Below are 15022 nucleotides of genomic sequence, written 5' to 3'. Positions count from 1 at the left end.
CTAAGGAAGCGTCCACAGTACCCATGCATCATGTCCTGAAAAAGACATTGCTGGCGAACTGGACCAAGCCACTAACTAATCCCCACATTCCCAAAAACATAGAATCCCAATATCGGATCCATGGGGACCCAGAGCTGATGCGCACTTAGTTGCCTCACGACTCTGGTGTGGTGGATCTGGCCCTGAAGAAGGCTAAGAGTTCTAGGGAGCATGCTTCGGCGCCCCCGGGCAAAGACCCCAGAACCTTAGACTCCTTTGGGAGGAAGGCCTACCATTCTTCCATGCTCGTGGCCAAGATTCAATCTTACCAGCTCTACACGAGCATCCATATGCGGAACAATGTGCGGAAGCTGGCGGACTTGGTGGACCAGCTCCCTTCTGAGCAAGCCAAGCCGTTTCAGGAGGTGGTCAGGCAGCTGAAGGCATGTAGAAAATTCCTGGCCAGAGGGGTATTTGATACCTTTGATGTTACGTCCAGGGCCGCTGCTCAAGATGTGGTGATGCGCAGACTCTCATGGCTGCAGCGGATTGCGGACTCCCCTTGCCGTGCGGATAACATTTTTGGAGAAAAAGTCGAACAGGTGGTAGAACAGCTCCATCAGCGGGATAACGCTTTCGACAAATTCTCCCGCCGGCAGCCTTCAGCATCTACCTCATCAGGTAGGCGTTTTTATGGGGGAAGGAGGACTGTTCCCTACTCTTCTGGCAAGCGTAGGTACAATCCTCCCTCTCGACAGCCTGCGGCCCAGGCTAAGCCCCAGCGCGCGCGCTCTCATCAGCAGCGTGCGCCTCAGCAAGGCCCCTCAGCTCCCCAGCAAAAGCAGGGGACGAGCTTTTGACTGGCTCCAGCAGAGCATAGCCGATATCAAAGTGTCCGTGCCGGACAATCTACTGGTCGGAGGGAGGTTGAAAGTTTTTCGCCAAAGGTGGCCTCTTATAACCTCCGACCAGTGGGTTCTCCAAATAGTCCGGCAAGGATACGCCCTCAATTTGGCCTCCATGCCTCCAAATTGCCCAACGGGAGCTCAGTCTTTCAGCTTCCAGCACAAGCAGGTACTTGCAGAGGAACTCTCCGCCCTTCTCAGCACCAATGCGGTCGAGCCCGTGCCACCCGTGCAAGAAGGGCTGGGATTCTATTCCAGGTACTTCCTTGTGGAAAAGAAAACAGGGGGGATGCGTCCCATCCTAGACCTAAGGGCCCTGAACAAATATCTGGTCAAGGAAAAGTTCAGGATGCTTTCCCTGGGCACCCTTCTTCCCATGATTCAGGAAAAATATTGGCTATGCTCTCTGGACTTAAAGGATGCTTACACGCATATCCCGATACTGCCAGCTCACAGACAGTTTCTCCGATTCTGTCTGGGAACGCGTCACTTCCAGTACTGTGTGCTACCCTTTGGGCTCGCCTCCGCGCCCAGGGTGTTCACAAAGTGTCTGGCTGTGGTAGCAGCAGCGCTCCGCAGGCTTGGGGTGCACGTGTTCCCTTATCTCGACGATTGGCTGGTGAAGAACACATCCAAGGCAGGAGCTCTACAGTCCATGCAGATGACTATTCGACTCCTGGAGCTACTGGGGTTTGTGAAAAATTATCCAAAGTCCCATCTTCTCCCAGCACAGAGACTCGAATTCATAGGAGCTCTGCTGGATTCTCGGACGGCTCGTGCCTACCTCCCGGCGACAAGGGCCAACAATCTGTTGTCCCTCGTCTCCCAGGTGCGAGCGTCCCAGCAGATCACAGCTCGGCAGATGTTGAGATTGCTCGGCCACATGAGTGTCTCCTGGGGTGGGGAGCTCGTGTCGATGGGCTTCACACCCAGGGAAGCTGGTCCCTCCAGGAACAAGGTCTACAGATCAATCTCCTGGAGTTACGAGCGATCTGGAACGCTCTGAAGGCTTTCATAGATCGGCTGTCCCACCAAATTATCCAAATTCAGACAGACAACCAGGTTGCCATGTATTACATCAACAAGCAGGTGGGCACTGGATCTCGCCCCGTGTCAGGAGGCCGTCAGCATGTGGCTGTGGGCTCGCCGTCACGGCATGTTTCTCCAAGCCACATATCTGGCAGGCGTAAACAACAGTCTGGCCGACAGGTTGAGCAGGATTATGCAACCTCACGAGTGGTCGCTCAACTCCAGAGTAGTGTGCCGGATCTTCCAAGTGTGGGGCACCCCCTTGGTAGATCTCTTCGCATCTCGAGCCAACCACAAGGTCCCTCAGTTCTGTTCCAGACTTCAGGCCCACGGCCGACTGGCATCGGATGCCTTCCTCCTGGATTGGAGGGAAGGCCTACTGTATGCTTATCCTCCCATACCTCTGGTGGGGAAGACTTTGTTGAAACTCAAGCAAGACCGAGGCACCATGATTCTGATTGCTCCTTTTTGGCCGTGTCAGATCTGGTTCCCTCTTCTTCTGGAGTTGTCCTCCGAAGAACCGTGGAGATTGGAGTGTTTTCCGACCCTCATCACCCAGAACGAAGGGGCGCTTCTGCATCCCAACCTCCAGTCTCTGGCTCTCACGGCCTGGATGTTGAGAGCGTAGACTTTGCCTCTGGGTCTGTCGGAGGGTGTCTCCCGTGTCTTGCTTGCTTCCAGGAAAGATTCCACTAAGAGGAGTTACTTCTTTTTATGGAGGAGGTTTGCCATCTGGTGTGACAGCAAGACCTTAGATCCTCGTCCTACACAGACCCTGCTTGACTACCTTCTGTACTTGTCTGAGTCTGGTCTCAAGACCAACTCTGTAAGGGTTCACCTTAGTGCAATCAGTGCATACCATTACCGTGTGGAAGGTAAGCCGATCTCGGGACAGCCTTTAGTTGTTCGCTTTATGAGAGGTTTGCTTCTGTCAAAGCCCCCCATCAAACCTCCTACAGTGTCATGGGATCTCAATGTCGTTCTCACCCAGCTGATGAAACCTCCTTTTCAGCCACTGAATTCATGCCATCTGAAGTACTTGACCTGGAAGGTCATTTTCTTGGTGGCAGTAACTTCAGCTCGTAGAGTCAGTGAGCTTCAAGCCCTAGTAGCTCATGCTCCTTATACCAAATTTCATCATAATAGAGTAGTCCTCCGCACTCAGCCTAAGTTCTTGCCAAAGGTGGTGTCGGAGTTCCATCTGAACCAGTCAATTGTCTTGCCAACATTCTTTCCCCGTCCTCATTCCTGCCCTGCTGAACGTCAGCTGCACACATTGGACTGCAAATGTGGAGCGGACACAGCCCAACAGACAGTCCGCCCAAATGTTTGTTTCTTTTGATCCCAACAGGAGGGGAGTGGCTGTGGGGAAACGCACCATATCCAATTGGCTAGCAGATTGCATTTCCTTCACTTACGCCCAGGCTGGGCTGGCTCTTGAGGGTCATGTCACGGCTCACAATGTTAGAGCCATGGCAGCGTCAGTGGCCCACTTGAAGTCAGCCACTATTGAAGAGATCTGCAAAGCTGCGACGTGGTCATCAGTCCACACATTCACATCTCATTACTGCCTGCAGCAGGATACCCGACGCGACAGTCGGTTCGGGCAGTCGGTGCTTCAGAATCTTTTTGGGGTTTGAATCCAACTCCACCCCCCTAGGCCCACCTTTTATTCTGTTCCAGGCTACACTCTCAGTTAGTTGAATGAGTTGTTAGGTCAATCTCAGTTATGTCCTCGCCGTTGCGAGGCCCAATTGACCACGTTTGTTGTTTTGAGTGAGCCTGGGGGCTAGGGATACCCTATCAGTGAGAACAAGCAGCCTGCTTGTCCTCGGAGAAAGCGAATGCTGCATACCTGTAGAAGGTATTCTCCGAGGACAGCAGGCTGATTGTTCTCACAAACCCGCCCTCCTCCCCTTTGGAGTTGTGTCTTCCCTTGTCTTTGTCTTGCTACATACGGGACTGACGAACACGAACCGGTTCGGGCGGGAAGACGACCGCGCATGCGCGGTGCGCATCGGCGCGCAAGGGCTAGCAAACGTCTTTGCTAGTGAAGATTCCGATTGGAGGGGGTGCCGTGGACGTCACCCATCAGTGAGAACAATCAGTCTGCTATCCTCGGAGAATACCTTCTACAGGTATGTAGCATTCGCTATATTGTACATTATATTTCACACATCACTTTATTTTATTGTATATCTTTTCATTTCATTTTTATTTTATTGCATATATGGGTTACAGAGTAATAGGGGAATTTGAAAGTACTGAATCTTTTCTTAATATTTTTCCTTTATTCTCCTTTGTTATGAGAATTGGAACTACTAATTGTAGTGGACTTGAACTGAATAATTTCTGGGGAGGGGAGGTTTCATGATAGCATTGTGCTTATTATTTCAATCAGTTTTTTTTGTACCAGTTTAGCTTCATTTGTCTTTATTTGAAATTTCATAAATAAAAAAATGTTCTAAAAATGGAATATTCTTATCAATGGGGTGGAGCTAGGGTAGGGGCGGGGCTACGGTGGGGCAGGGCTAGGATAGGGCCCCAACAAATTGGTCTGCATAGGGCCCTGCACTTGCTAAGACCGGCCCTGACCATCAACACACCAAACCTGTCCTTTCCAATATCAGACACCCTAAGAATTCTTGGAGTTACCATCGATCGACACTTAGCACTTGAGAGCCACGCGAAAAACACAACCAAGAAGATGTTCCACTCAATGTGGAAATTAAAAAGAGTAAGACCTTTCTTCCCAAGGACCGTCTTCCGAAACCTGGTTCAATCAATGGTGCTCAGTCATCTAGACTACTGCAACGCACTCTACGCTGGCTGTAAAGAGCAAATAATCAAGAAACTTCAGACAGCCCAGAACACCGCAGCCAGACTCATATATTCGATAAAAGAAAATATGAAAGCGCCAAACCCCTACGAGAAAAGCTACACTGGCTCCCACTTAAAGAACGCATCACGTTCAAATGTGCTCCCTAGTTCACAAAATCATTCACGGAGATGCCCCAGCCTACATGTCAGACCTGATAGACTTACCACCCAGGAATGCCAAAAGATCATCCCGCACATTCCTTAATCTTCACTTCTCCAGCTGCAAAGGTCTAAAATACAAACTAACGCATGCGTCCAACTTTTCCTACTTGAGTACACAGTTATGGAACGCACCGCCGCGCAACTTAAAAATGACTTACGAACTAACCAACTTCCGTAAATTCCTGAAGACCCATCTCTTTAATAAGGCATACAACAAAGATCAACAAACGTAAATGTACACATCCCTTTCACATATATTCAGAACTGTCTTTTAATATCTGCTTGTTTATATTTCCACAATGTACCTAAGATCTTCTGTAACACTAAGTGTCTATTTTCTAATCTGGTTCCACCAATCATGTTTTATTGTAAGCCACATTGAGCCTGCAAAGAGGTGGGAAAATGTGGGATACAAATGCCATAAATAAATAAATATACAAATAACCTTTGGGGTATTATTGGGAACATGGCACTTAGTACAGAAGAACGGGGTCCCCCCCCTCCACTCCCCCCTCTCCAGTCGGTTCAAAACTCTGCTGCCCGTCTCATCTTCCGCCAGGGTCGCTTTACTCATACTACCCCTCTCCTCAAGACCCTTCACTTGCTCCCTATCCTTTTTCGCATCCTGTTCAAACTTCTTCTACAAACCTATAAATGTACTCACTCTGCTGCTCCCCAGTATCTCTCCACACTCGTCCTTCCCTACACCCCTTCCCGTGCACTCCGCTCCATGGATAAATCCTTCTTATCTGTTCCCTTCTCCACTACTGCCAACTCCAGACTTCGCGCCTTCTGTCTCGCTGCACCCTACGCCTGGAATAAACTTCCTGAGCCCCTACGTCTTGCCCCTTCCTTGGCCACCTTTAAATCTAGACTGAAAGCCCACCTCTTTAACATTGCTTTTGACTCGTAACCACTCGCCTCCACCTACCCTCCTCTCTTCCTTCCCGTTCACATTAATTGATTTGATTTGCTTACTTTATTTATTTTTTGTCTATTAGATTGTAAGCTCTTTGAGCAGGGACTGTCTTTCTTCTATGTTTGTGCAGCGCTGCGTATGCCTTGTAGCGCTATAGAAATGCTAAATAGTAGTAGTAGTAGTAGCAAGAACAAAATGGAAATGAGTTAAGAAACAGAAGCGGTTTTGTCATGGAAATGGCAGAGTAAACACACATTAATTCCTAAGCTTCCTAATACAGCCAGTCCCTATAAGGCCCACCCCCCAGCACTTACACAACTACATATGGCAATTATACAACCTGATTGGAGATGATACCGGACATCTAGCAGGTAGAGTGTTCCTCCCCCAGGTTAGTCAGTCGCAGTGCAGGGCTGCCTCAGATAGAATCCCCTTGTCCTCGTTTGCAATCCTTCCCGAAGAAAAATCTAGCTCCAGCTGATGTGGTGATGTCGCTCCTGGCTTGGCTCAAACCATACATGTTCTGTGAAACAACCTTGTTTCAGATTGCTATGGCTTAAGGGCTACAGTGCCGTCTAATTGGCACCATGATGAAGGGCACTGTAAACATGAAGTCTGTGCTTCAGCGACGATGGTGCTTTCCTGATATGCAAATATGCCACCAAGTTAGGCACAACAGACCTGGTACTTTCCTACATTGTGGTTTACAGTTTCAAACACTACATTACATCTTCAATGTAACAGAGCCACTCTGACCAAGTAGTGCATTGTCCCAGAAGACAGCATACTGTATTGTCTCTACACCCATTATGTCAGCTCAGTCTCCAAAGAAATTTCCAATAGTCCTTGACTGGCCTACAGTTTATGATGTCTGCAATGTCCTTACTGACTGTGTCCACACACACACAGGCCTTAGCAGTGAAAGATGAAGTTAGCGTTTAACTTTTAAAAAGGAGACTATTATAAAATGAGAAGAACGGTGAAAAAAACACTTAGAGGAGCGGTTGTGAAGGTCAAAAATTTACATCAGGCGTGGATGCTGTTCAAAAACACCATCCTGGAAGCCTAGGCCAAATGTATTCTGCGTATTAAAAAAGGAGGACGGAAAACCAAATGACAGCCGGTATGGTTAAAAAGTGAAGTGAAGGAAGCTATTAGAGCTAAAAGAAAATCCTTCAGAAAATGGAAGAAGGAACCGACTGAAAATAATAAGAAACAGCATAAGGAATATCAAGTCAAATGCAAAGCGCTGATAAGGAAGGCTAAGAGGGACTTCGAAAAAAAGATTGTGTTGGAGGCCAAAACACATTTTTTTTTAGGTATATTAAAAAGAGGAAGCCGGCAAAAGAATCGATTGGACTGCTAGGTAACCGAGGAGTAAAAGGCACAATCAGGGAAGACAAAGCCGTAGCGGAGAGATTAAATGAATTCTTTGCTTCGGTCTTCACTGAGGAAGGTTTGGGTGGGATACCAGTGCCAGAAATGGTATTCGAAGCTGACGAATCAGAGAAACTTAATGAATTCTCTGTAAACCTGGAGGATGTAACAGGGCAGTTCTACAAACTGAAGAATAGCAAATCTGGACCGCATGGTATTCATCCCAGAATACTGACAGAACTGAAAAATGAACTTGCGGAGCTATTGTTAGTAATATGGGCCTGCAAATAGGTGGAAAAATGTGAGGTACAAGTGCAACAAAATAAATAATATATAATTTATCCTTAAAATCGAGCGTGGTACCAGAAGATTGGAGGGTGGTCATTGTAACGCTAATTTTTTTAAAAAGGTGCCAGGGGAGATCCGGGAAATTATAGACCGGTGAGTCTGACGTCTGTGCCGGGCAAAATTGTAGAGACTATTATTTTATAAAGAACAAAATTACAGAGCATATTCATAAGTATGGATTGATACAAATGGGCTCATTTTCGAAAGAGAAGGACGTCCATCTTTCGACATAAATCGGAAGATGGACATCCTCTCAGGGACGTCCAAATTGGTATAATCGAAACCTGATTTAGGACGTCCCCAACTGCACTCCGTCGCAAGGATGGCCAAAGTTCAAGGGGAGCGTGTCGGAGGCGTAGTGAAGGCGGGACTTGGGCGTGCCTAATACTTGGACGTCCTTGACCCATAATCGAAAAAAGCAAGGACATCCCTGATGAACACTTGGACATTTTTACCCGGACCTGTTTTTCTTATGACTAAGGCACAAAAAGGTGCCCGAAATGAATCGGGGATGACCTCACCTTATTCCCCCAGTGGTCACTAACCCCCTCCCACCCTCAAAAAACATCTTTAAAAATATGTCGTGCCAGCCTCAGATGTCATACTCAGGTCCGTGGGTGTAGTGCACTTCAGACAGGTGGACCCAGCCCCCCCCCCCCCTCATTTGTGGAAGAAACAGCGAGCCCACCAGAAACCCACTGAACCACATCTAGGTGCCCCCCTTCAATCGTAAGGGCAATGGTAGTGGTGTACAGTTGTGGGTAGTGGGTTTTGGGGGGGCTCAGTACACAAGGTAAGGGAGCTATGTACCTGGGAGTAATTTATGAAGTCCACTGCAGTGCCCCCTAGGGGGCCTGGTTGGTGTCCTGGCATGTCAGGGGGACCAGTGCACTACAAATGTTGGCTCCTCCCATGACCAAATGAATTGCAGTTGGTCGTTTCTTATATGGATGTCTTTGGTTTCGAAAATCACTGAAAATCAGAAACGACCAAGTCTAGGGACGGCGAAATTTAAGGATTTGGACGTCCCTGACGGTATTTTCGAAACGAAAGATGGACGTCCATCTTGTTTCGAAAATACGAGTTTCCCCGCCCCTAGATTTTGCCGTTTTGCAAGGAGGTCCAAATTGCAATTTGGATGTCCCTTTCGAAAATGCCCCTCAAAGTCAACATGGATTTAATGAAGGGAAATCTTGCCTCACCAATCTATTACATTTCTTTGAAGGGGTGAACAAACATTTCGATTAAAGGTAAGCCAGTTGATATTGTGTATCTGGATTTTCAGAAGGCGTTTGACAAAGTACCTCCAGAAGAAATTGGAGAGTCATGGGATAGGAGGTAGTGTTCTATTGTGGATTAAAAACTGGTTAAAAGATAGAAAACAGAGAGTAGGGTTAAATGGTCAGTATTCTCATTGGAGAAGGGTAGTTAATGGGGTTTCCCAGGGGTCTGTGCTGGGACCACTGCTTTTTAACATATTTATAAATGATCTAGAGATGGGAGTAACTAGTGAGGTAATTAAATTTGCTGACGACACAAAGTTATTCAAAGTCGTTAAATCGCGGGAGGATTGTGAAAAATTACAAGAGGACCTTACGAGACTGGGAGTCTAAATGGCAGATGAAGTTTAATGTGAGCAAGTGCAAAGTGATGCATGTGGGAAAGAGGAACCCGAATTATAACTACATCATGCAAGATTCCACATTAGGAGTCACGGACCAAGAAAGGGATGTAGGTGTCTTCATTGATGATATGTTAAAACCTTCTGCTCAGTGTGCTGCTGCGGCGGCTAAGAAAGCAAATCGAGTGTTAGGTATTATTAGGAAAGGAATGGAAAACAAAAATGAGGATGTTAGAATGCCTTTGTATCGCTCCATGGTGGGATCACACCTCAAATATTATGTTCAATTCTGTTCGTCACATCTCAAAAAAAGATATAGTGGAATTATAAAAGGTGCAGAGAAGGATGACAAAAATGATAAAGGGGATAGGACGACTTCCCTATGAGGAAAGACTAAAGCGGCTAGGGCTCTTCAGCTTGGAGAAAAGGTGGCTGATGGGAGATAAGATAGAGGTCTATAAAATAATAAGTGGAGTTAGGTAGATGTGAAGCGTCTGTTTACGCTTTCCAAAAATAATTGGACTAGGGGGCATGCAATGAAGCTACAAAGTAATAAATTTAAAATGAATCACAGAAAATATTTCTTCACTCAACGTGTAATTAAACTCTGGAATTCGTTGCCAGAGAATGTGGTAAAGGCAGTTAGCTTTGCAGAGTTTAAAAAAGGTTTGGACGGCTTCCTAAAGGAAAAGTCCATAGACCATTATTAAATTGGACTTGGGGAAAATCCACTATTTCTGGGATAAGTAGTATAAAATGTTTTGTTCTTTTTTGGGATCTTGCCAGGTATTTGTGACTTGGATTGGCCACTGTTGGAAACAGGATGCTGGGATTGATGGACCTTTGGTCTGTCCCAGTATGGCAGTACTTATGTAAGTTAACCAAAGTCTGTATTTTAAAGTCAGGTTGGTAAGGCTGGAAGGTTCCATGTATTACTTCTATATAACTTTGCTGTATAATGGCATGTAGTGCTGCATATAGTGCTTTATATAGTGTTTGTTCAGGGGCCCACTGCCCCTACAGGTAGATGGTCATAATCCATAAGTCTCTGGATTCCGTCTACTGTTACTAAAAGAAAATTATCAGGTATGACATATTTCCTTCATTTCCTTTGTATACTAACTAGTCAAGCTTGAGAGGCACATTTAACCACCTTTAGTGAGTGTTGTAGTCCTTTTGTATGCACTTTTCTTGTGGAGCTAGTTTGGGCATTCCTGCTTAAGACTTTTTAATTTGCTGATTGATTCTTTCATAACACCTATGTTCCTCAGGTTTTTTTTAGTAATGAGCTAGTGTTCACATTCTGCACCCCATTCTCCTTTTGTGTATTTTCAGTCTTTATCTGTAAGTCTCTGCCTGTAAAGCCTTTACTTTTCCACTGGGGTGATTTGGCATGATTAATCTGAAAAATTATATATGAGTTAAAATACTTGAAATAGGCATTTTAAAACTGGGTCAGAAGAAAATGCACAGTGTATTATGTCTTAACTTTGTCACATGGTTTGTGATATATTCAATCTAGACATTTTCAAAATAAAACATTCAGAAAATTGCACAAATTGAATTATACATACCACAGATTTGTTCATAAGACGTGAGCATTAACTGCTGGTCTCTGTCAATTAATAACTAAAGTGTAAGGAAAAAAAATACTGTGAATACCTTTTGCATGATAACACTGAATATGTGACTAATAGGGGGACCATAATAATAATGACCAGATTTACTTAGGGGCCTCTTTACTAAAGCTTAGCATGCACTAATGGATATTAGCATGTGCTAAGTACTGCATTGCTCATAGGTGTCAAATGGGACTTTAGTGTACACTATGCTTTAACAAAGACCCATTAGATTTTTCAAGGAATCACACTGGGTTTATATATTTCTAAGCAGCAAATAACATTACTCATTATCAGAATGTGTTTTGTCATTCTGTTAACAGTGTTTTCAAAAGAAGTTTATGCCTTAGAGGAGTTTTTAAAAAAAATTTCAAAAGCATCAAAATGGTCATTGTACACAAGAATGACTTTTGTTGTACTACTGAGTCACTAAATATATGTAAAGCAGTAACAGAATGACAGTTTGCCATGTAGTTTCACGCCGATCTTAGCCATAGAATAAAGGTCAACTTACATACTAGTTTGTGGCTATGGATGCCCTACTAATGTATGTTCAAAATGGCAAATAATTGAGAGCTACAAATGACAGGTCATAATTACCTGAAAAAAATATTACCTAATATTACAGAACTACCTTCAACTCTGATAACAATTCTATGGCTGCAAGAAATGCCAAACAAAATCCTTATAGTTCAGTAAACTTCAATCTTTCCTCTTTCATTTGATGCACAACTTTGTCGGAAGTTCAGATATTTATTTTTGATTATTCGTGTCCATTTTCTGGTGGAATTGCCCATACTCAGTTACTTTGCAAATTTTATTTCTTCTTCCCTCTGTGTGCTGATGGTCTCATCTTTCCATTCTTGGGAGTGGTTGTCCAGATTTAAGGCTGCAGACTTTGTTTGATTTTGTATTTCAGCACTTTGAATATTTGGATCTGATGCTGTTGAATACACCCAAAGGTGTATGTATAATCTATTTCTGTCAGAACACACTTGAACCCAAAAAATGGCTGTTACCATTACACTATCTCACAAACGATACCTACAAGTGAACTATACTACAGACACAAAGAAAAATATACAGTGGTAGGTGAAAAAGATCTGACATCGCGAAGGATTCCTAATGCCTCTGCCAATGACATATTATGGTAATTAGCTTTTAGCAACTACTACAATCATGGATCAAAATACTTTTTGCCAATAACTGGAAAACTTAAAAAATTTTATGCAAATGTTTGAATATATACAGTTCTTCACTCTTCAATTCAGTCATGCTTCACAGGCATAAAAACCACAGCAGCAAGATTGTTGCAAAGACTGCAAAATCAGTGGACACATCTCAGACTTGGAACCAGACAGGCATCCGTTTCATCATAGCTATTTCTGGGGATTATCAACCAGTCTTCTGAAATATAAAACATAAATGTCAAGCACAGATTATAAATAAAACATCCCTGCGGCGTCAGCCCTACTAGCAGTATGTGCTGTCTCATATTCTCTTAGCAGCAGAAAGAGAGAGACAATGTGGCAGTGGTGTTTTTTTATCCATTACATCTGCTGAACTGCTGTCAATCCAAACCTGAAAGTCGGAGGGAAGTTTCAAAACAAACAATGGAACAGTCACACAAAACAGCCCCCGTTCATATTGGTATTGAGCCCCGTGGGTTCCAAGGAGCTTAATCGAAAAATCCATTGTTAACATTGTAGCAGAATTTTATCAATATTGTCTTCACGTATTGTAGGATCCAATCGTAAAACATGATAAATACTTGAAGCTGTGGGACATGAAAGAACAATGTTGCACCAATGGGCCCCCCAATTTCTCCCTAGTGATAGCAGAACAGTGTTTGTTCATGCACACATGTAGAGATCTTAAGATCTATGTAGGTAAAATCATATTACAATTACAGCGCAAAATATACACAACATGATTGGTGGTGTAAGTTGTGTGGGACTTCAGATAAAAATCATTTTCAATTCACAGGATTAACAAAACTTGTAGTTTCCAAAGTAATCTTGCATGTCTTACAGCCACGGCTACAACATTTGGTTTGCCACATCCCACAGCATCATCTGGTTTCAATTGTGCTGGACTTGAGGTATGTAACTGTTATGCGAAAAGGGGGTGTGTCCGAACAATGTCTATTTCTGTAACACCCATTCCCCTATTGACTCTTGGAATGTGAGTCTTGACTTAGACTGATTCTTATAGATTATCTCATAGGCATGGAGTTTTCTTGTTTTTCATCCAATTTATCAAGATCTTAATGAGGCCACTATGCAGTTTCAAAGGGGGAAATAGCTCCAAATGCCAGTACTTCTGGGGAAATTCAGCGCAGTAAAATTCTGTGGACAGATTTTTGAAATTCTGTATTCTATTTGTGTAGAATTCCCCAAGCATAAAATCCTGTCTCTTCTTTACCCCAGGACCAACACCTCCTACGTTGTCTCCCAGCTCAAGCTTGATTTCCCCCCTCTCCCAGCAGAGTCACTCCCCAGCTAGCTTGAACCCCTTCCTAAGCTTGCTATCTCCACTTCTCCTTTTTGTTTTGTTTTGTTTTTAACCCTCTGGTAGGCTCAGTCCCTGGTTTTCTCTAATCCCCATCCCCTTGGGTGTGCTTGAAATTCATTTTAATCATCAAGGAACCCAGATGGTGTTGGATAGTGCCATTATGCGGAGCTCTGCAGCTTCTAATGTCTCTAGCAGCATAATGAAGAAAGAGGCTGAATCAGATGACCTTAGACTCTTGTAGGGTTCGGCCCCTTATATAAAATTAGGAAAGGAATAGAAAACTAAAGTGAGGACATGTTATGACCGCATCTTGAATATTGTGTTCAATTCTGGTCACTGCATTTCAAAAAAGATATAATGGAATTAGGAAAGGTACAGAGAAGGGCGAAAAAATGATAAAGGAGATGGAAAGACTTCCTTATGAGGAAAGGCTGAAGTGGCTAGGGTTCTTCAGCTTGGAGAAAAGATGACTGAGGGGAGATATGATAGAGGTCTATAAAATAATTAGTGGAGTGGAACGGTTAGACATGAATCATTTTACTCTTTCCAAAAATACTAGAACTAGGGGGCATGCAAGGAAGCTACAAAGTAGTAAATTTAAAACGAATCTGAGAAAATCTTTCTTCACTTAATGTGTAATTAAATTCTGGAATTTGTTGCTAGAGAATGTGGTAAAGGCGGTTAGCGGGGTTTAATAATGGTCTGTGGACTTTTCCTTTAGGAAGCTGTCCAGATCTTTTTTTAAATTAACTTGGGGAAAATCCACTGCTTATTTCTGGGATAAGCAGCATATGTATTGAACTTTTTTGGGATCATTATTTGTGACCTGGAGTGGCCACTGTTGGAAACAGGATGCTGGGCTTGATGGAACTTTGGTCTGTCCCGGTGTGTCAATACTTATGTAATTGCTGTCCTGCCACACTGTGGAAGTCTCTTGTCAGACTACTTGGTGGAATGGAGCTAGATCAGGGTTGGAGGGTTTTCCACTGGCAGTTTCCTCCATGATTTTGGGAAAAGTGATGTATCCTGTGTAGTGAAATTTTTCCACTGGGGAAAACCTTTGGAGCCGTCCACTTCTGTAGAAGTAAGGAGACAGTGAAACCAGCAATGGTCTCACTTGATTCTCTGTGGGATGTGCTACATAAACTGGAGGAATCACTCCAGTTCAATCTATTCAAACCTGTTCTTGATTGGATGAATTTTCTTTAAGGTATGTGATATTTGCTGCAAGCTGCCAAAAGTGCTGAGATTGAGAGAGATGTATTACAAAAGAGAAATGGAATATCTGGAGCATTAAAGTAGAAGGAACACTTTAAGGCTTTTAAAATCTCAGCATTCCCATTGATATCACCTTTAGAGATGTTAAGATATTCTGCAGGGATTTTTGAGACTATTGGATGACAATTTACCACCTGTTGTGAAAGCCACAGGTTCTGGGGAAACAGCAAGTAGCTATGAAACAGTGCAAGAACTTTTTTTTTTTTTGGGGGGGGGGGGGGGGGGCATCATTGTAGCTGATAATATGCAGAAGTGCTTCTTTTGCGCTTACGTTTGACTGCAGCACTGATAATTTTTGGTTGCAAGAGAATCTCTAGTCCAGTTGTTAGTTTACACTTCATACTGCTAGATATAAACACACTTTCCTACGTAAGCTCTTTTTTTTTTTTTG

At 43.9% G+C, this 15022-nt stretch overlaps 1 protein-coding gene across 2 annotated transcripts in view; it reads left to right on the top strand.

The window, feature by feature from the left end:
- The window catches only part of RAD23B (RAD23 homolog B, nucleotide excision repair protein), a 340024-nt gene that overhangs the window by 276404 nt on the left and 48598 nt on the right, over positions 1-15022 (top strand). The gene's annotated exons all lie outside the window — the stretch shown is intronic.

The sequence above is a fragment of the Microcaecilia unicolor genome, chromosome 2 (assembly GCF_901765095.1).
Source record: "Microcaecilia unicolor chromosome 2, aMicUni1.1, whole genome shotgun sequence".
In the NCBI taxonomy this organism is placed as follows: domain Eukaryota; kingdom Metazoa; phylum Chordata; class Amphibia; order Gymnophiona; family Siphonopidae; genus Microcaecilia; species Microcaecilia unicolor.
The sequence above is the reverse complement of the archived record's forward strand: the minus strand, read 5'-3'. Positions and strand labels throughout refer to the sequence as shown.